The 20,440-nt window shown below is 45.3% G+C and overlaps 1 long non-coding RNA gene across 1 annotated transcript; it reads left to right on the forward strand.

Moving 5' to 3' along the window:
• Positions 1 to 4,589: 4,589 nt before the first annotated feature.
• Positions 4,590 to 9,909, forward strand: LOC143158241 (uncharacterized). Its single transcript, XR_012994937.1, has 2 exons — positions 4,590 to 5,575; positions 9,591 to 9,909. It is a non-coding gene; the product is annotated as an uncharacterized LOC143158241 (long non-coding RNA).
• The last annotated feature ends 10,531 nt before the right edge of the window (positions 9,910 to 20,440 follow it).

The raw sequence follows: 20,440 nt of genomic DNA on the forward strand, positions 1-20,440 counted from the left end.
AAACTATTCAGGTTTAGTTCTTTAACAGCCTCAAGACTTCTCTTGACAGCTGGCAGTGACATGAGAAGTCATATCAGTGTCTAGTTCAAAAGTCCATCCGTCCAAGCTGTGCTGGCACTATTCCTGCTGACAGGTGCTTTGGCCTATGAGAAAGGCCTACAGATGTAAACATAATGGAATAAACTGAATAATCCCCCAAAACAAATATTTCATTTCTGAACGTTAATGGTCTGGTACTTATGAGCACAACCTATTCAAGACTTCTGCCTTCCCTGCACCCTCAGGTACTCCCTATGCCAACAGAACAAAGGTTTTGATTGGCACCGGCCAACTGAAAAAGCAGGTATGAGGCATGTTTTATCTAACTTGCAACTGATTGTCACGTTTGCATAATTTATTGTTCCTCCTACAATTCTCTACTACATTTGCCCAGTTTGCAAATTTTGCTTCAAAAGTCTTGCTGGATTTTACATCCTCATTCATCTCCAAGAGCAATATCAATTTGGCAGGCTGCAATGCATACTGTAATGAAAACCTTGGAAGCCACTCTGCTGTGATCAGTCAAAATACACTTGAATTTAAGAATATGAATAATTGTGTTGAAGTCAACAGAATTACCATGGGTCAAGTCAGAGTATGTTGTGCTTGGTGCATACTCCACTGAGGCAGTATAATCTTCAAAATCTGCCTTGCAGATTTTCCTGGGGGGCAGGAGTTGTGAAGATGTAAGAAGCACATTCTATCCTTACAGTGGAAATTCATTAATAAACCTTCATCATGCATGAACAGCAACAACAAGGATACCAACCTTTGAAGACATCACTTTTGTCCAGGGGAAGAAAAATGTGTCATAAAAACCCCATAAGTGTCTTTTGTATATGTGTTCTTAAACCAAGTAAAGAGTCTTGGATGTTCACCTTACCTTCTCAAAAGGTGCTGTAAATTTTAATATTTAGTTCTGCCTAACTGCTTTTTTCTTAGGAAATAAAAAGAGGAAAGAAGCAGCAGGACTTCCTTTGTATTTTAAGCATAATAGTTGTACTCTCGTGTGCCTCAAATATTACAAACCACAGTAGTATGTTCCTATCATTATTTTCACTTGTAAAAAAAAACAGAATGTGAAAAGGAAAGACATTTAAAATTATCTAAAAGGTTTCCAGACTGGAAAGGTTAAAGGAGACTCTCAGTCTGGGAACACCTCTTTTCAAAGACTGTTTCCCTGAGAAGAAGCTGTGGTGAAGGCTGTCCAGATCAGGAGGTAACAGAAATGCCTTTTGGAAAGTATCTAGGATGAGGGAGAAGTAGGATTACCTCATCACTGTGTTTTAAGAGACAAAAAATAGCTATTTAGCGATTTTGAGTATGGGTTGCTGTAACTCTCCCCTGAGTTGGCCATTAGGAAGCATAACAAGCCTGTTGGGCCCTTTTCTCTTAATTTAAAGCCGTTGCAGAACACTGCAGAGAGGCTTTAGCTCTGGAGAGCTGAAATCAAGCGCACGCTAATGAAGGTTGACTCCTGGGCGTTGTTCGACCCCATTCCTGTGACTGCACTGACCCCTAGTGACTGCAGAGTCAGTTAAATAATTTACAGACTCAATTTTTCTTTTAAATAAATATATATATTTACATAAAGCATTGCTATACAAGGTAGCTTTTATCAGCAAATATCTTCACTATGAGGAAACTGTTAAAATCCTTCTTTTTTAAGTAATCTCTACAATTCCCAGGGAAGTTGTGTTCAGTATTTATTTTACAAGAACCAATTTTTTTCTCATTAGGATATTGATTTGAGATAGACTTTACTACCTTAGTTAATAAACAGCTTATTTAAAATATCAGTGCTGGTAAGATGCTGGGAGTTAGAGGGTTTAATTTAGCCATATAAGTTTGTTCAGAAATGCAGGATCTCAGGCTGGAAGCTTTGCAAACTTTTCATAAAACACAGGAGGTACCACTGTTAATCTCTTTACTATCTAATATGATTCACCTACACTGGATGTCTGATGTGCTTTTAGCAGTACCATCTGGAAAAACATTAGCATTGTTTTAACATGTATAAGGTGAAAGCCACAAGTAATTTCTTTCCCTTGGGCCTTTCAATTCAGCAGCAGATTATGCATATGCATACAAAATACCAGGGCAAGTTCAACTCTCCCTCAGCAACCCTCTGCCTCTGCTCTTTGGCTCGTTATCTCAGGGTTTATTTTCAAGTGCTGTTAGTTTAAGCCAGCGTGGGGGACGTGTCATGCAGCGCGTATGTGAAAACACAGACACGCAGTCTTGAGGGCCTCCCTGCATGAAATGCTGAATATCCTCCCTTTCCTTGGGCTCCTCTTTGGGGCCCTCATGCCAGAGACAACCAGGCAGGAGGGGATTAAGGAACGTAATAGGGGATGCGTCTGTGGTCTGGAAAACACGCCTGTATTTTTTGTTGTTTTTGTGGGTCTTAGTGCCTTTGAAGCTGTGAAAGGGAAGTCTTGGATAAGGGTTTGACCACACAAAGCACTGATCCCTTCCCTTCCGCTGGTTTCGGCCAAGAGCAGTTGAGAGCTGGCAGGAACTGTTACTATCTCGTTGAGCCATGTATTTATTGTATAATGATGAGGTATTTCTTAGTGTCTGTGACTAGCCAGGTTGAGCAAGTGATGACTAAGAGAACAGCATTTGTAATTTCTCTACAGGAAGCTCCAGTGAAAAGGGAAGAGATAGTGTACTGAGGTTGCGGTTCCACAACAATCCAGGATCAGCCAAGTATTGCCCTCATGGCCACGTCCTTCTCCTCCTGCATTTATTTGTCTTTCCCTTGAGCTGGGCCTGCCACTTAGCTCGATCCTTTGCTGGGAATATTGGCGTGTTAACGTGCTAGAAAACTATTTTCTTTTGGCTTTGGCTTGTTGGGTTGGCTTTTCAGGGTGGGGAGGTGGGTTAAATTGCACCAGAAGGTGCTAGTTCTTTATGATCCCAGTTGCAAAGGCGCTCAGATTCTATAAAGCATCTCTTAAGATGCTGGGTGTTTGAGATCACACTAAAAAGAAAAGGAGGATAGTATAGATAATCATATGACCCTTCAGATGCTGGGAACCCCAAGCTGTGCAACGTCGAATGGGCCTCCCACCATGGCCTAGCACACCCTGTAGATCCCGTGCATGGAAAAGTTAGCCCATGTTGGTCATTTGAGCTCTTACAGGATTTTCCTAAAGAAGCCAACTCTATTCCTCATTTCTACTGTCAAACAAAAAGGATGTTCACATGAGAACTTCTTCTCGCTGCACCGTTAGATAAAGGCGAGGCCAGGCAGGAGGTCGCATATAACGGGACACAATATCCCTCAGAATTAAGATTTTAAATTTCCTCAGGCAGACAACATATAAAATGTTGCCGCAAGGCATCATGTGCCACGATTTGGAACTCCAATGTCTAATTAGAGGGGGGGAAACATTTTCGATACACTTAGTCCTTCATTTTAAAAAGATGTTTCTTGTCCGTTTTGTAACTCTCAGCTAAACCAGATACTCTAGATTTTTCTATTCTTATTGCAGTTAAGGAAAGTGATGCCCAACTGCATACCTGTTTACAACCGCTACAGCGTTTTGCAAGTTTAAATTATTAAAAATTAAATTTCAAAATAGAGTAAAAATTACACCATTACCACCCAAGGTTTATGCAAGATATTCTCAATCAAGTAGGATAGAGAAATGTATGACTATATTTCTCATAGAACGATAGAATCATTTCAACTAGAAGGCACCCTGGACGGTATCTGATCCATCCTCATTTCTAAACAGTCACGATGAAGAAAAGGCTCCAAGGAAGCAAAACGCTTTTATAGTCACAGTTACGGGTGCCACCGAAACAATTACTGGGTCCCAGTGTTACAGAAAGAAGTTTGAAGGGCTCTCCTCCAAAACTGATGATGTTCTAAGAATGACCAAAGGTCAGGTAAATGCAAAAATGGAAAAACGTCTGAGACAAAGATATGAAGTCATATATGTTACATATATGTAACAATTTAGTATGAGGTTTCTTGATTCAGAAAGCAATATTAAAGTGTTCTTTTTATCAGTCTTCCACTCAGGCTTTACCCAAGCTTTTATACTTTAGTTTACAAAGTGTGTAAAACCATATTTCAGTTAATTCTGAGAGTTTTCTTGTGAAGTTCATTTAGTTCACAACACAGTTCTGCTGCCCTGCTAAAAGTGCAAAATCTCAAGATCAAACTCAGAGTGAGCCCCCAAACGTCTGGCAAACAGCTAGAGAATCTGGCTTTCACACAAACACATCTACTTTCTAGAATGCATTACTATTGCTGTTTACATGAAAAGTCCTCTGAAACTCTGAAATAGTATTTATTCATATTAGTAATTATGCACTAAAACATCTGTCAGATAAAATAGGGGAAGGCTCTACTTGGGGACTTTTTTCTCTAAGGACATCTTTTACTATCAGTCTTCTGGTGTACAGCCATAGTCTATAAAAATCATTTCAAGTGTCAGATTTTTGTAACAGACTAAACTTAGTGGATATGTGACCATACAGAGAACACTTTTTTAATTTTTAATCAGTTTCTAAATGTTACAATGTACTTCCTCCAACATATTTTTTGAATTTGCCATTTTATCAGCTTTGTTTTTTCCAGTTGATAACTTCCGTATTTCAATTTAGATTTTTCTTGTGAAGTGACGCACTCGCTTCATCTCTTTCTCCTGTCTACGTATCGTTCTCCTGTTCTGTTCGCTTCCACGTCTTCTTGGCTCTGCTGTCCAAATAGATATGCAGAACGTTTTGTGCATAATGTATTAGAGGAAAACTACGTGCTCTTTCAGAAACATTTTAAGAATTAAGCTTTCGGCGCGAGACACGAGATAGAGGCTCTAATCTCTGCTTTCAAGACGGCTGTAAAATGTATTCACGGTCCTTCGGGCATCTTGTGAAGGGTTTGTAGCCCGAGTCCTTTTATGAATTTGGACCTCGGCTGATCATCGTTCAGCTATTGCAGATGCTTCACGAGCAGCCAAGCAGAGGGACAAATAGATCGCGCTCATATAGTCTCTGCTCTGCTTTGCCCAGTGCTACAAGCCAAACCCCACTTCTTGTAGCTCCTCGCTTTAAAGGCGGGCACATCTTTTGCTTTCATGTCAGTAATATGGGGAAAAACTAGGAATCACGGGCTAGTTAGGCAGGCAAAATTACATGTCTGCAAACAAACAAAACTACTAACTGCTCTGTCAGAGTACTCGGCACTGCTTAGAATCTCGCGGGTTTTGGTTGGGGGAGTTTTAAGAGCAATTTTGCATTCCCTCGGTGGGGAGCGACATGCCACTTTTACTAAAAAGACTGAACTGTAAAAATTTCTCTCAAACAGTTACCTGAATGGTTGTTTTGAACCTGGCGAACGTTTTTGCATGTGGGGTTTTTTTCCTCCAAGTTGGTGCATTGTAAGATCCCGAGGTATATTTGTCTGTAGAAAAAACATACGCATTGTTTCTTAATTTCAGCTACCATTTCAGGAAAGACTCTCTCAGTCTGATGTGTGAATTCAATATTACGTTGGCTGAGGTGTCAATTAATGCATCGGGTGAGTCATACCTCCTCTCTGAAATACAAGCTAGTGTTAAATACAGACTTTCTCTCTAGTACTTTAAAGATCATTTGCCATCTTGCAGCGTTTTCAGCAGGCCCACAGGATCTTCCAAACGCGGCGGTTCTGCCACGGACGGCCTTGACTGGAAGAACGTGAATGTTGCTGTGTTGAAAATCTTCCCAAAGGCATCAGTTGCTGTTAGATTAAGTGAACCCGTAAGCCAGCCTCCTGTTTCATCTCTGGCTGTGCAAGCACTAGATGCAAGGCAATATTACGGTTGTGTGCTTGGCACTTGATTTTGCGCCAGAGTAAGCTGCCTACTGACGAACCGTTTTCTGTAAAATTTGGTTAAAACTTCATCTCATTAATACTCTTGTTTCCTGTTAATTCCAGCTTAATGCCACTGATTCAAATTATTAATTGCCCAATAATCCTACAACTTTCCGTTGATACACAACATGTAAGTATTACCATAGTTTTCCGTTTGGGTCCAAAATCTCCTCTTTGTGTCAAGCTGATTCCTTTGTTTGGAGCGTTTCCCACCGTACGGCTCAGGTACTGCTGAAAAGAAAGGTAGCGAAAATGGTAACGGTCGCTCTTGTGACAAAAATGCTGCTCACCTTTTTTTTGAAATGTGCTCTCCTTTTCTTAACCTGGAAATTGGGTAAGAGGTATTCTTCACATTAAGAACGTTCTCTCTGTAATCTCTCTACCAATCTGTCCACATTTAATCAAAGCAGACATTCAAAGCAAAAAGAAAAGCCCCACAACTCTTCGTCCCCGAGACGAAGCAGTGATGTCGGGATTCATTTCACTTCACTTTATTCCTCTTAAAGCGGGGGTTACTCTGTCTGAAGGAGGTTCCTTTTGTTGGAAATTAAGGCAGGGAGGCACCTCAAGGTGGAGATGCAGCCCAGCTTAAGAGAGGAGACTGCAGCTGGCAAGATGAAATCACTTCCTCAACTTAGGATTGTTTCAATTATTTGCCACTAAATGCCTTGATGAAGTGACAGATGAAAAACCACAATGATCCAGAGTGACCGTGGAAAGGGAAAGTAGAAAGGCAAACAAAACCCAAATGAGGTACTAGATTGCGTGACGCTATAGCAGCAAGTTAAAAAAAAGCGAAAGGTGTAAAATTATGGTTGCATCTGCAACAGACTGCCGAAAAGAAAGATACAAGACTCAGAATGCCACCTGTAGGCTTCTTGTCAAATTGATGGCATAGTACGTCCTATCAAGAGGACAGTAGAGTATTTCAATCGATACATTTAAATCGAAAACAGACGTTTGAATTAGACCCAAGGCCTTGTTTATTCAAGGTGAGAAATAATCCTAAATAATGGCAATAATCAGAAAGCCATCACAATCAAAACTCCAGTGAAATCCTAGTTGTGGCAAAATGCCGTGCAAAGCAAGGTCATTCGTCCCCTGCTGGGAGGAGGAAAAAAGTTGGACAAGAAACGCTTCTTGAGAGGAGACTGAAACTCTACTGCAAAACTACTTCTAGTACTATTGCTATCAATAGTTAGAGCAAAACGAGAAGCTAAAGGTGGACTATTCCGAGGTTTATGAAATACTTCAAAAGAAGAAATCACCTAAGAGGTGCTGTAAATAGTGGGGGTCAGTACGTTAGTGCACATCAGCGCATCATCGCGTTCATCCCTCTTTGTTGGCAGAGAAATGAATTCCTGCTGCGACGGTGGCTCAATTACTGCTCATGAATATTCTGTCTGACTAACTGTAAAGCTTTACAAAGCTTTACGTTTCTGCCTGTGGATACTGCTGCAATCTACTTAGGACAGTTGTGCGGGATCAAATTTACCCTTGCCCGTAGGTAGGCATGAATAGCGTCACATTCACCTGCGGGGACAAAATCGAAAGCAGCACAATACAGACAGGTAAATTGGAGGCGTTTTAAGAATGCTGCGTAAGCAGGAGCCCACCTGTAGATCCGTTGGACGTTGGTTCTTGGCTGACGGTGACAGTACGGTAGACTACGTATGCTGATCTTGGAGGTCCTGAAGAATTGGAATAAGTCTTTCTTCCAGTTTCCCTCACGTAAGGGATAGAAGCAGCAGTTCCATCATCCTTACCCCGACCCCTCTGTCGGTCACCTGGTTTCACTGTGGGGTCGGAAGTGTGAATTCCTAGAAGTGAAAAAACAAACAGGAATGTTGTGCTATTACTCAGAAGGTGACATATTGCGGGAGACTGGAGGCTGGAAGACAAGATGAAAAACATGTTCTTTGTGGATAGTCCAATGCAAATATGGGTTGTCCGTATTTGACCCTAAGAACAGACATTAACTGGGTGGTGCTAAATCATCTACCAGTTTAGTAAATAGAAATGAATAAGCCACCTGTTTTCTCAAAATACCTTTTCCTGTTACTGTGTTAGGTGAATTTCGTGGCTCCTCAGAAATCCATTTCTTTTCCTTTCCTTCTTTACAGTGATGGTTCTTTAGCAGCTCAGTGTGGTTCGTTGCTGAGGGATTAAAAGAACACATACTTACTTTCCTAAAAAGCACACAAGAATTTCATTATCCAAAAATGCTGTGGTGATTTGAAAACCTGATCTCCCACTTCATACACAGGTCTTCTTGGGTGGAAGATGGTTTTACCTGTTAATTATTCTAAAGGTATCATTCCCCAAAAGGGAAGCAAAAGTGGCTAGATTTCCTCTGGCAGAGTTCACGGTCGCACAACCGTGAAAGCAAACTCAAAAATTGACTACGAACACAAAGACCAACACTACTTTGACCTCATACAGTTGCTTTGACCAGTTCTGGCTCAGAATGCTTCTCATTATGAATTAGAAAATCTTCATGAATACTGTATTTAGGGTTTACAGTTTAAAACTACAAACATTTGCTTTAATCCACGTACACATTTGCAATGACTGGGAATCAGAAGTTGCATGCAATTTACGCGTGTGTCGCGGGGGAACAAATCCTTTCCCAAAGTCACAGTGTGAGATCTAAGTGGGAACCCAATGCAAACGGACTCCAAAGCACAGGGTGACAACCTGTGAGCTTGAACTGCGTGTCGTTACAAGGTGACTCAGTTAGCAACAAAACAGGAACGTTAACACGTTCCTGTCTGCCGGTGCTTAGCTCTCATCCCTTGCGCGAGAGGTATGCTTTGCCTCTGTCTCAGTTGTATCAGTTCAGCTATGTGTTGTCCTGCAAACTGAACAACTAACATGACGTGGCATAAAAAATAACTTCAGTTTATAAAAGGATTATTTTAATCCTCAGGCACTTCAGTGATACAGTTTACGGCATGGGCCCACACATAGTTTTAACAGCTGGACTGGCATTGCTGACATGCTGACAAACTGCATTGCGGAAACACCGATGAATGGCTCAAGAGTCATCCTTCCTATAGTAGCTTTACCTCCGATGTCAACAGACCTAGTAACGAAGGGTATTATTCTGTAGGCATTTCTTTTTTATAACTCCACAGAACCATTTCTTTTCCAAAATTAAGCAGGAAAAAAATCAATTGCCATCAGCATAGAGGATTTTTTTTTTTTTTTAATAATCCTAAACCAAGCAGAATCATAAACAGTGTTTTTGATTGTTATAACTAACGGTGCAGCATGGGAAAGAGCCTCTAGCACATAAAGAACAAAGAATACCTCAAATACGAAATGGTGAGGTTTAATGCGTGCATGTTCAGTTATTTACCACCAGATGTCCAGCAAGCAGAAGCTGATGCTGAAGTATATTACCTCCATTTTCAAAGGATCTGTGATCTGTTCTGGGAATACGCTCTGTTGGTGCTCTCTTTCCGGAAGTCTCTGCGCCCCTTTTTGTGTTAGTACGTTTTGTAGGAGTTGTAGTACCCTCACCTGGAAAGGCAACAGAAAGAATGTTTTAGCTGCTCGTGTGTAAGCCCAGGGAACGGCACTGCCGTTCTCTTCCTCCCACCTCTGTGAGCTAGTGATTAGCTTAGTGCAATTTCCTGTAACCTCTCGTTTGATATTCTTCTTTCTCTCTTGTTAGTTATTTGGATCCTGTCGAGCGTAGCTGATGCGTAGCTCTCATGCTCTCTAATACCATCATGCACAGGTTAAAGAAGACTCTGGCTCCAAAGTAAAGAACCAGCTACACGTTACCGGCTCGTTCTTTAGCTTCTCACTGCTCAGGAACGGTATCTGTGAGCCCTACCTGATGGAATTTATGGTATTTTCAAGATGCGCGTCATCATCGTACCTAAAGCCTCAGAGAACTAACTCAGTTGAAGAAATGCTTTGGGGAAACATCTCTATCCTTTTCTCTGAATGTATCTAACGGTAAATAAAGACATGTCTTAAAAGCTGTAGTCGTGTATTTGTTACTGATCCCGCGTCTGGAGTCTAACTGTATCCAAATACTTGCCAGAAATAGCTTTTCAAAACTATTTCAATAACAAACATTTTAAACGTCGAAATAAGAAGAAAACAATTTTGCCCGATTCTTTTGAACGGTTTAGGCAGGCAAAGACCGTCAGTCGAAAAAGCATGACACGGAGACAATTTTTCCGTTCCCGCTTTTTATGAGCACATCCTCCTACTCAACTCTGCTTTACATAAAACAGTATTATCGCGGTTTTATCCCTGAAATTTACACTACTGTGAAACTAAACAATTTATTTTTTTTTTTAATTAGAAGTAGCAGGTCATCTTTCTGCCCAGCAATTTTTGATGACTGATCGACTGATGACTCTGGTGTCTTGTTATATTAAGAACATCTCTCCCTCTCCTAAAATGGAATTAGATAGTACTTACTCACTAAAGCAACGAATACAGATTTTTCTCGGTCATGCCACTTGGTCAAGAATGAAGGAGAAACGTAGTAAGGGAGGTAAATACTTACTAATCTGTATTCCTTTGAGCTTGATTCTGTTGGGTAAAGCCCAACATTCAAAACAAAATGGAACTCTTTTGCAGATCTCTTTTAGAAGACACTTCAAGGGGGTATTTATTTAATCTAAATTTAGTTCTATAGAAGTTTGATGTGTCGCTCCATTTCCTCAGCTAGACACCCAAGACAGCCAGCAGCGAGCGCGGAGCACCTCTGGGAAAGTGACTCATCTCCCCTTTCTTTGGCACTATCTTATGATGCAAGAAATAGCCCCCTAAGAGTGCCTGTCTCTCTCCATTTACAACGCAGAGCCTAGACGAGAAATTTAAACTACATTCCTAACCTTAGGGGGGTTAAAATTAGACTACACAAATCTTGATCTTGAAGAAAAATTATATGAAAGACCTATGTTGTGTATCTCAGGACAGTACGCATAGGGTTAATAGCCCATTTCTACCTTTTCCATCTGCAATCGATGCAGGTAGTCACCACGTGTGTGACACTATACACACACACACACACACATATATGGGGAAAACTTGCTGAGGCACTGTTATGCTCTTTGTAATAGGCTACCTTTTATTGTCACTAAACTAAAAAAGCGTGGAGGCGGGGCAATCTGTGTAATAGTTTCTCCCTGCAACAGTAGTTTTAAAAGTAGTAAACATTGTCCAAGAAGATGAAAAGTACTTGCCTTTCTGCAAGTCTCGCTCGGTAGCTTCCAAGGGTAATAGCTCGTTTTCCCGAGGCGAAGACGCAGTTTTTGTGGATTGCTGTTGGTGAGGGTACTGAATCCTGTAATACTCTCCTAGACGTACCCCAAGAGGGAAAAAAACCCCAACGTTTACTCTCTTGTCAGCACTGCTGTTTAGGAAAGAGTGGCTAATTTCATATTTACCAGATTTATAGCATATTTCCTTTATTGCTCTTTCCTCTTCGATGTCTGCAGCAGTCTTAGGCACCCAGTCAGAAACATCTGTAGGAGATATTTTTAGAAGCTTACTAGGTATCTATACAAAGCCCTTCAACACTTCCTGATAATCAAACACCATAAGGAATTCCATTTCGGTCACGGTTTTGGTTTTTCTGACCGCAACCTCTCTTTCTGGACAGAAAAATGATTCCTTAATGTTAGGCCTTTCCAAGTGCAATGGAATTGCAGTTACCACACGTATTAAGAAGCTAACGTTTGTTGATTTCAAATGCTTCAAAAACATCTTCAGTAGCCATTGCCAAAATAATCCTTCTTCCTTTACACCCAAAAGGAAATCTTCTGATTAAGCATGTCAGCAGGGAGTGCTTGTCACAAGACCTCTGCCCAAAGTTACTCTCCTGTAATGTCTGCCGGCAGAGCTGGTGAAGTGAGTGCTCCTTACCCGTCTCGGTTAAGGCTACTAAGATCAGCAAAGCCCTACTTTGTATATTGCTTAAATTAATGCGGCTTACTCAGACTGAAAGCGAGTTAGGAAGCGCTAACAGGCAGCCCTGCCAGCCAACCTGAAGGGCAGGGGGAAAGTGAAAAGCAGCTTGGGGCTGCCTGAGAACTAGCACAGTAATTTGCGGAGTGCACGCGTGAGAGTCGGTCGTTCTCTGACTTTCGCTCTCCGGGAATGTGCAATTCACTCCTGCCCTGTGAATCTCTCCTCTCCCAGTGAGATACAGTCAACGGTTTAACTACATTGTAGAAATGAAAAAAAAAAACAAAAAACCAAAAAACCCACACATACACATTCAGTTAAACTAGTGCAGAGTTTTGCATGGATTCTCTTTGCTAGGTTTAAGAATAACTTTCTGTAATACAATGAGACTGCCTACAGAGTTTAGGAAATCAGTTGAACAAATCATTTAAGTGGAAGTCACACAACTCTCTCTTGTGAACAAACCTGTGACTTCACCTTCAGTGACGAGTGCGTACAGCCCCTGTTCAACAGTTTGTTTCCCAGCAAAGAAGTACCTGGTTCCTAAACTTGCAATTTCCTCCCCGAATTTCGAGGCATTTTGAGGAGTATTTGATGGCCACCTGAACCGTGGAGCACATTTTAAACTCTATTTAATGAAAGAGAGGTAGGTGAATTACAGCCCTATTGAAATATACAGCTAGGCATTTGACAGGAGTCAGAACGTGCTGCCTCACTCACATCTGGTGACTACCAGTTCTGATACTTTGAAGATTAGCGGGGAACTATTTCAAAAACTTGTCAACAAGTCTTTTCTAAAAATGTAACGGTTATTGTAATCGATCAGTTGTGAAGTACATTGCGAGAGTCGAAAAAGCCCACTCTACTTGCTTGTAAAAGAAAGAAAAAAACTGTTTACAGTTCTCTTCCTCTTCATCGTCCTCTTCATCGTCGTCTTCGTCGTTGAGGTTTATAATCAGTGGAGGGTGAATTGGGAATAAAAGATTCTCTTGATTTCTGAGTGATTCTTGACGATGGGCTGGATGCAGAATCCCTCCTTGGACACCCTGTTGCAACGGGGCATCTGCAGAAAAGAACATTGCATTTATTTTATGAGGAGGGAACTAGAATATCGCACCCAGGTTGAGACCAGCAGGTATAGTTTTGAAACCATTCTCATACTGAAGGGATCATTAAATAGGCAGGTTGTGCCTTTTAGGAAAAACCTTCTGCGGAGGTTGGCAAAGGAGCATCTTCCAACTACAGAAAGTATGAAAAAACAGAGAGAGATTGACAACCTCGGGAGACGTGTGATTAGGAATACCTGGGCTGAAGAGAGCAAATGGGTTGAGGACCCCGCCTGGGCAAATATTTTAAACATGCCGAATAATAGGCAGGCCTGTATCACTCCCCACGGCATCAGTTTTGAAGAATTTAGCAGTGCTAAGCACAGGATTAGCCCGTTTTAGCCTGTAGACTTTTTTTTCCCTATCAATTTTCTGAATCACAGCTCTCTTGACTAAGTACAAAATGTAGATTTTGAGAAAGACTATGAAGTTCGTGAAAATAATTTACACTGAATCAGGAGAAAGTCAGAAAAGATACTCTTTTCCTTAGGCCTTTGTATCTACCCACAATGTAATCTACCCAGCAAAACTATTTCAGCACTGGGATAGCATTTTCTGAGAGCCAGGAAATGCAACGGTCCGAAAAGAAAAATGATGAAAAATGGTGAGTCTGATTGCGTTGTTCAAGCTGACCAACGTGCAGCTATAGACACAATCAGGGTTCTGTGCATTGTATTAAAAACATTGAAGTTGGATATGTTGTCCAGTTTCAGAGGAATAAGACGAGGCATGGGCATCTTCCTGTATTCCACTTGTTGTTATTCTTGTGCACCTCTTGCTTGCCTATGAGCAGCGTGTGTATCATATTAAGCCCATTTTAATAACACTGCTGCAGATGGGATTTGTTGTGTCTCAGGCGAGAGAAAGTAAGAGACAACACTTTAGCTTGGTAGAGCCTTTCTCAGTGTCCCCAACAGGATATTCTCAGCTCCGGGTAGCGTAAGCCAAATCAAACTTAAGTCAGCTTAACAAGATTTCTAAGCATGAAAACGAATAAATGCAGTTTTAATGTTTGCAGTGTTCTTGTGGAGCACACGGACTCTGAATTTATGCACATTGCCGTAAAAAGAAAAAGGGTTGCGTCCATTTTCTCGTTCTGATCGTTGGACGTTGCTCTTCTACAGGATACCCTTGTCCGTAGTGCCTCTTGGGCATAGTCTCTGACTCACACCGCACCCACAAGCGTGCCTACGTGGTGTTTACGACAGCACTAGCTGCCAGGGGCCGGTGCTGTGGATGTGGGAACTGCACTAAGAGCAGTACGGGCACTCGTCGAAACAGCGCTCAAGTTCTTGCCGTGGTCCTATGTGGTTAGTTAGGCTCAACACGCCCAGCTATGACAGGCTGCCTTTTCCCGGGGGAACTGCAGGAACACAAGGTGTTTGCTTCTGACTAGAGGTCTTTCTGGACTTCTCTTCTGACACCTGTCTCCAGCTCCGGAGATCAGGCCCACGAACAACTACAGTTCAGTCCACTTGTTCACGCATCTGTGACAAGTCACGCTGACTTGCTCTCCCTCCTGCTTCCGCCTGATTTCTGACACCTGTCTTGGTTCCCTGCCCTGGACTCTTTCCCTGTTCCAGGTTCCAGCTGTCTACCCGGACTCCTGCTAGACAAGAGCTCCTCTTCGAAAGGGAAAAAGGAACCCAACTTACAGTGGTGGTTTTTTCCGCAAATACTCTGACTTTCAGATACTGTACTGCCCACACACTGTTACTGTACTTCAATAGCCTGCATCCAATGTTCAAGCCTGAAGAATTTATTCAGAACGATGAACTGGAAATACATCTGCACACACAGCACTGTAATCTGATGTTACCTCTACAAGGGGTGGCTCATCCAGGTAACATGTTGTGCTCCGTCAACAGATATTGCTACTAGCGGCCCTACCAACCTCCTCCCCCCACCACACACACTACTTTTTGTTTCTCTTAAGTGGTTACCTGCCTACTAACCATTTTCGCTACTAGAGAGATTTAATCCAGCCAATACCCCAGCAAAGCAACAGTCTTCCTCCACGGATCTCAGCAACCTAAACCGCCGTTTGTGACTTTGTCTTTCGTGTAACTGATAGTTAGGAAGATCCGTAACATGACAGCTAAACAAGTTGATGTGGCAACCCTACTCAAATGCCAATACAATTCCTTTCTTTGCCTTGAGCTTGCTGGGATAGCACATCATACCGCATCGGTTTGCCATGGTACATTTCTTGACCTTAACATATATATTACCTAAGCACTGGAAGTAAGCACCGGAAGGACATTTGCGTGTATTAATGAACAAACTGTTGAGAAAAAAGAGTTCTACTCACTGTTGCTAGGTGGCAAAAAAAGTCCATTTATAATACGAGGTTTGCTGTGACGGAAGGCACAACTGATCCTCACACAGCCTACGGGTTGTGTTTCCCACAAACAGGAGATGTTGCTGTACTTTTGCTGCAGGAGAAAACGGTTTTCAGATATTGTGAATAAAACACTAAAAACGGACTAAATGGATCAGCACGCGGTGTACTGCTGTGATGAACATACGACTAAGACTTTGCGGGACCACGCTCTGATGTTTTGGAACATTTACAGTTATCTTTAAAGTTATCTTCAGCTCCAGATACCCCTGAAGTTATCTCGAGTTAGGTCTATGGAGCTTTCATGGTGTAAAACTGTTCCTAGATAAGAATAGGAGTAAAGCAGTCTACTTACTGTGCTGCAGACTTTTCGTGAGATGCTGGGAAGAAAAAAAATCTGTTAGTCACTCAATTGACAGGTGGCCGCCTTTCCGTTCCTGCGCAGTGGGCTAATCAGGTCAATGTCACATGAAATCTGCTGTGCAAGTGCAAGTCTTAACACTAGCACTCTCTTACTATCAAAGGACGTGGGTCTACGGGAAAATAAGGAGTAAGAAGCAAAACCCGGGAAGATTCCCAACAAAAACTGAAACACTGAAAGACTGGGAATTGATGTTCTGAGACTACTGTCGTTACACCGCTCACACCATCTCCCGGCTGCTTTTATAGGTGACAACCACAAGCCTAATGGGAAAAAAAGGATATCTACGTGGATTTGTTTAATTATTTGTTTAATGGTTGCTGCTTTACTCACACATATAATCACAGTGCTGCTCTCCCTCTGTTGATCAATACGTCGCCAGCCAAGAAGTCGGCACACTATCGCAGAGATAGCACGTTCACAACGAGAGTCACTCTTGTTAGTCATGCTTAAAATTCTTTTTCTGTCGCTCTGCCTTATTAAAGTTTACAGATTTTAGCATCGCCTCTGATTATGCAATTCGCTTCTAACCCGAGGTGTCTTCCTCAAGCACATGATGAACTCATCATTCCAAAGAGGCAACTGCTCATGACCATTACCCTGAACATACAAGCTCAGGTTTATACCCTGGATATGAACTACATCCCAGCTGAGAGCTGTAAATGCCAGGTTGCCGGGTATTTCTTAGCGACTTTCTGTGTCAGTTTTTAGAGGAAAGCAAAGTCACACTGGGGAATATTTGACTATTCGAAGGTAAGTTTCACCCACTTTTCCAGACATTAGCAGCTGGGTGTAGGAGCAGCATCTCCTACAAAAACACGCCACTTCTGGGCTGCAGCCAGTACAGCTGGGCCATCCACTGAGACACGCTGGGGTCTGGAGCCAAAGCCCATCTCCCAGGCATTAACGCCTAAATCCCCGATGCTGGAAGGGATGCAACAACAACGAGCCCTACACCCACCCCTGGATTTTTACCACGTGGCATATAAATATTGCTTTGAAGGGCAAACCCACGTTGAAGGACTTTGTTTTAAGTACCCGATTTTGCAGAAATTCAGGCAGTGGCTCTAAGCAGAGATGATAAACGTGGCCTATTTATTCAGAATCAATGTAACGTTGATTCAGTAAGAAAGATGAGCGATGAGTGAACTTTATGCGCGGTTTTTAACTGATGTGTCCCTTGAGTATCGGAGCCCAGTTCGCAGGAGTCCTAATTGCCCGCGGTTTAGGTGAGCATTAGCTCTTCTCACCGCTGCCGAAAATCAGATCTTTGACCTGCAGGTGCGGCCATGACCCAGACAGAGCGACGTATCAACTTCTACCTTTACCTAATAAACCTCCCTTTCAACACGGGTGTATCAAGAAAGTCAAGGACACAAACCACTCTAAAAGCTACAGCACTTACCTGTGCGTAGGGGGAATAGAAATGGCAAGAGCGGTCATTCCCAACTGCGGCCATTTTCACCTCGTGTGCTTCTCCTCCACTCTCTTAATACCGGCAGAACAGACATGGAAACGTTAAAGCTACCAGCATTCAGGCCAATCGTAATCTTATCCCGAAAGCAGCAGTTTCCTTTCAAAAACTGGACCTTCAGGACCTTAGCTCTGCTGCTTTTTTGGAACAAAACGCCAACTGACAGCGAAATACACGTGAACGAAGGAGGTGGTACCTTCTCCAGGCTTGTTGAACCGACGAAGGCAGTTGCCAGCCGGTATAGAATGTTACCTTTCCACGGTTGCCAACCGCTCCTCCAGCTGGTGACATCAGCGTCATGGCGCTCTCTGACCTGTCCAGCTTGAACATCTTCCTTTATCTCCACTGCTTCAGAGTAAAGTACGGAAGATCGGACCGTTTCAAAGAGTCTCCCGCTCCGGTGTTTCTTTAACGTAAAACGGCAGAAACCCACTTGGCGGGGCTTCAATAATACCCAACTCCTTGCCGTAGGAACTGTGGCCTTGGAAGCAAATCTTTGACACCGCAAAGACAAACCTCCTTCTTGGACTATTTTTAACCAAAACCCTCGAGCCCAGTGTTTTCCTTACTGTACCTCTTTCTTTGGATGGAGAAACTTGCTGCTTCCTGCTAGTGCGCTGTTAGCTGCTAACTGCTTACAGTGTTGGGGTTCATTGCTTTTTCTCGCTTCCGTGACGCCCGCTGCCACAGCTAAAGCAGAAAGAACAGCGTACGCTTGTGTCCCTAATTAACACCTCTGTTCTCATTCGGGTCCTAGGCTGCCTCTGAACAAAAGGTATCGGGGGGGGGGGGGGGATGAAGTTTCAGTCCCGGAGCGTGGTAAGGCATACTGTTATCCCCAGGACGTAGGGTCAAATTTGCAACACTGAGTGACATCGGTGACTTGGAGATGAACACTTCAGGTGCCAGTGACTCCATGGGCACAAAGGGTACAAGGCTGGCTCAGCGGTGGCTACACCCAAGCCGGGGGAGAAAGACAAAGACATTGAAACGACTGGAGGTCTTCTAGTCTCTCTAGGAGCCTATCGATTTGTTTGTAACTCAAGTATCAGCGGGTGGCCCGAAGGCTAACTGCAAAGGACAGTACCGCATGCCTGACCACTGGGACTTTGGCAGCGGAATAAAGCGACTTCTACCGGAATGACTTCACCTAAGTAGAGAATGAAAGTGCCCGCTGGGATCAAGGTGGGGAGTACTGGCGAGAGCTGTGAACAGAGAAACGATGTGAAAAGGCTGCCACAGTTCCGTAAGCCCTACCACTGACTGGGGCACAGAGGGGAAGGAAAATTCAGGAAAGCAGATGAGGGCCACGGATAATGAACTGTCAGTGGGCAGGAGCAGCCATAGGAGGAACGGGTCAACGCTGCCAAGAGCTATCCAAACAGGGGCTCTTTGTAGCTGTATAGCTGTGCCTAAATGAGGCGCGGAAGAAGGTACGGTCAGGAAGCATTAATTCCGTATTGGGTTTGCGTGGCAAGGTTTTGGTAGCGGGGGGGCTACAGGGGGGGCTTCTGTGAGACGCTGCTGGAAGCTTCCCCCATGTGGGATAGAGCCAATGCCAGCCGGCTCCAAGGCGGACCCGCCGCTAGCCAGTATGTGACAGAAACAACGCTGCAGACACCAAGGAGAGTGGAGAAGGAGGGGGAGGAGGTGCTCCAGGCGCCGGAGCAGCGATTCCCCTGCAGCCCGTGGTGAAGACCATGGTGAGGCAGGCTGTCCCCCTGCAGCCCGTGGAGGTCCACGGTGGAGCAGATCTCCACCTGCAGCCCGTGGAGGACCCCACGGTGGAGCAGGTGGATGCGCCCAAGGGAGGCTGTGACCCCGTGGAGAGCCGGCGCTGGAGCAGGCTCCTGGCAGGACCTGTGGACCCGCGGAGAGAGGAGCCCACGCTGGAGCAGGTTTGGCGGCAGGACTTGTGACCCCGTGGGGGACCCACGCTGGAGCAGCTTGTGGAGAACTGCAGCCCGTGGGAAGGGCTCAGGTTGGAGAAGTCCGTGGAGGACTGTCTGCCGTGGGAGGGACCCCACGCTGGAGCAGGGGCAGAGCGTGAGGAGTCCTCCCCCTGAGGAGGAAGGAGCGGCAGAGACAACGTGTGGTGAGGTAGAGGAAAGCGGGAGTAAAGTTGAGCCCGGGAAGAAGGGAGGGGTGGCGGGAAGGCGTTTTAAGATTCAGGTTTTATTTCTCATTACCCTACTCGGGTTTGATTGCTAATAAATTAATTTCCCGTCGTGTCCCCCGCCCCCCGAGGCGAGTGTGTTTTGCCCGTGAGGGTAACGGGTGAGTGACCTCGACCCACGAGCCTTTCGTCGTGTTTTCTCTCCCCTCTCCAGCTGAGGAGGGCAGTGATGGAGCGGCTTTGGCGGGCACCTGGCGTCCAGCCAGGGTCAACCCACCACAGACTGAAAGGTTGTCTACCGAGGCGCAGAGCCTGGCTAACAGGAGGAGGCCGCTGTCCTGGCGGAGGCAAAGTCGGACCCAGAGAGGTGCCCACGCCCTGGGGCCAGGGCATCCACGCCCCAGGCCCGGGCGTGTGGCACCCCGGCGAGCAGAAAAGACAGCCTGAGGAAAGGCTGCCAGGCCAGGGGAACGGCACCGCCGGCGGCTAACGGCCGCCGCCACGGCGCGCGAGCGGGCCACCACGCGGCCGCCTCAGCCCGGCGCCGAGCACAGCTGGGGCGGGGCGGCCCTGCCGCGGCGGGAGCCGCCGCTGTGGGAAGCGGAGCTGCCCCAGGCCCGCGGCCGGGCTGGGCGGCGGAGCCACCGCCTCGCCGAGGGCTGCTGGAGAGAGGCGACCGCGCCCCGCCCCGCCGTCCCCGGCGCTGGGGTGCGTCGCGGGGCTCCCGGCGGGCGGCGACGGACTCGGTTTCCCGCCGCGCACGGCGGGCGCGGGGCGGCGCAGGCGCAGTTCCGTCTCGGCGGCGGGCCGGCGGCGGGAGCGGGCGGGCGGGGCCATGAGGCGCCGGGGCGCGGTGCAGCGGCAGGTGCCGTGTCTGTTCGTGACCGAGGTGAAGGAGGAGCCGTCGGCCAAGCGGGAGCGCCAGGTGGCCGGGGCGGCACGGGGCCGGGCGGGAGGGAGGCGGGGCCGGGGCCGGGGCCGGGGCCGGGGCCGGGCGCAGGGGGAGTCGCTGGGCCGCGGGTAGCGGCGCCGCACGGCGGGGCGGAGCGGAGCGGAGCGGAGCGAAGCCGGGGGGACGGGCAGCAGCACCGACCGTGTCAGACCCGCCCGGCGCGGCCCGGCCCGGCTGCGGGG

This window comes from Aptenodytes patagonicus, chromosome 1, assembly GCF_965638725.1.
Source record: "Aptenodytes patagonicus chromosome 1, bAptPat1.pri.cur, whole genome shotgun sequence".
NCBI lineage: Eukaryota > Metazoa > Chordata > Aves > Sphenisciformes > Spheniscidae > Aptenodytes > Aptenodytes patagonicus.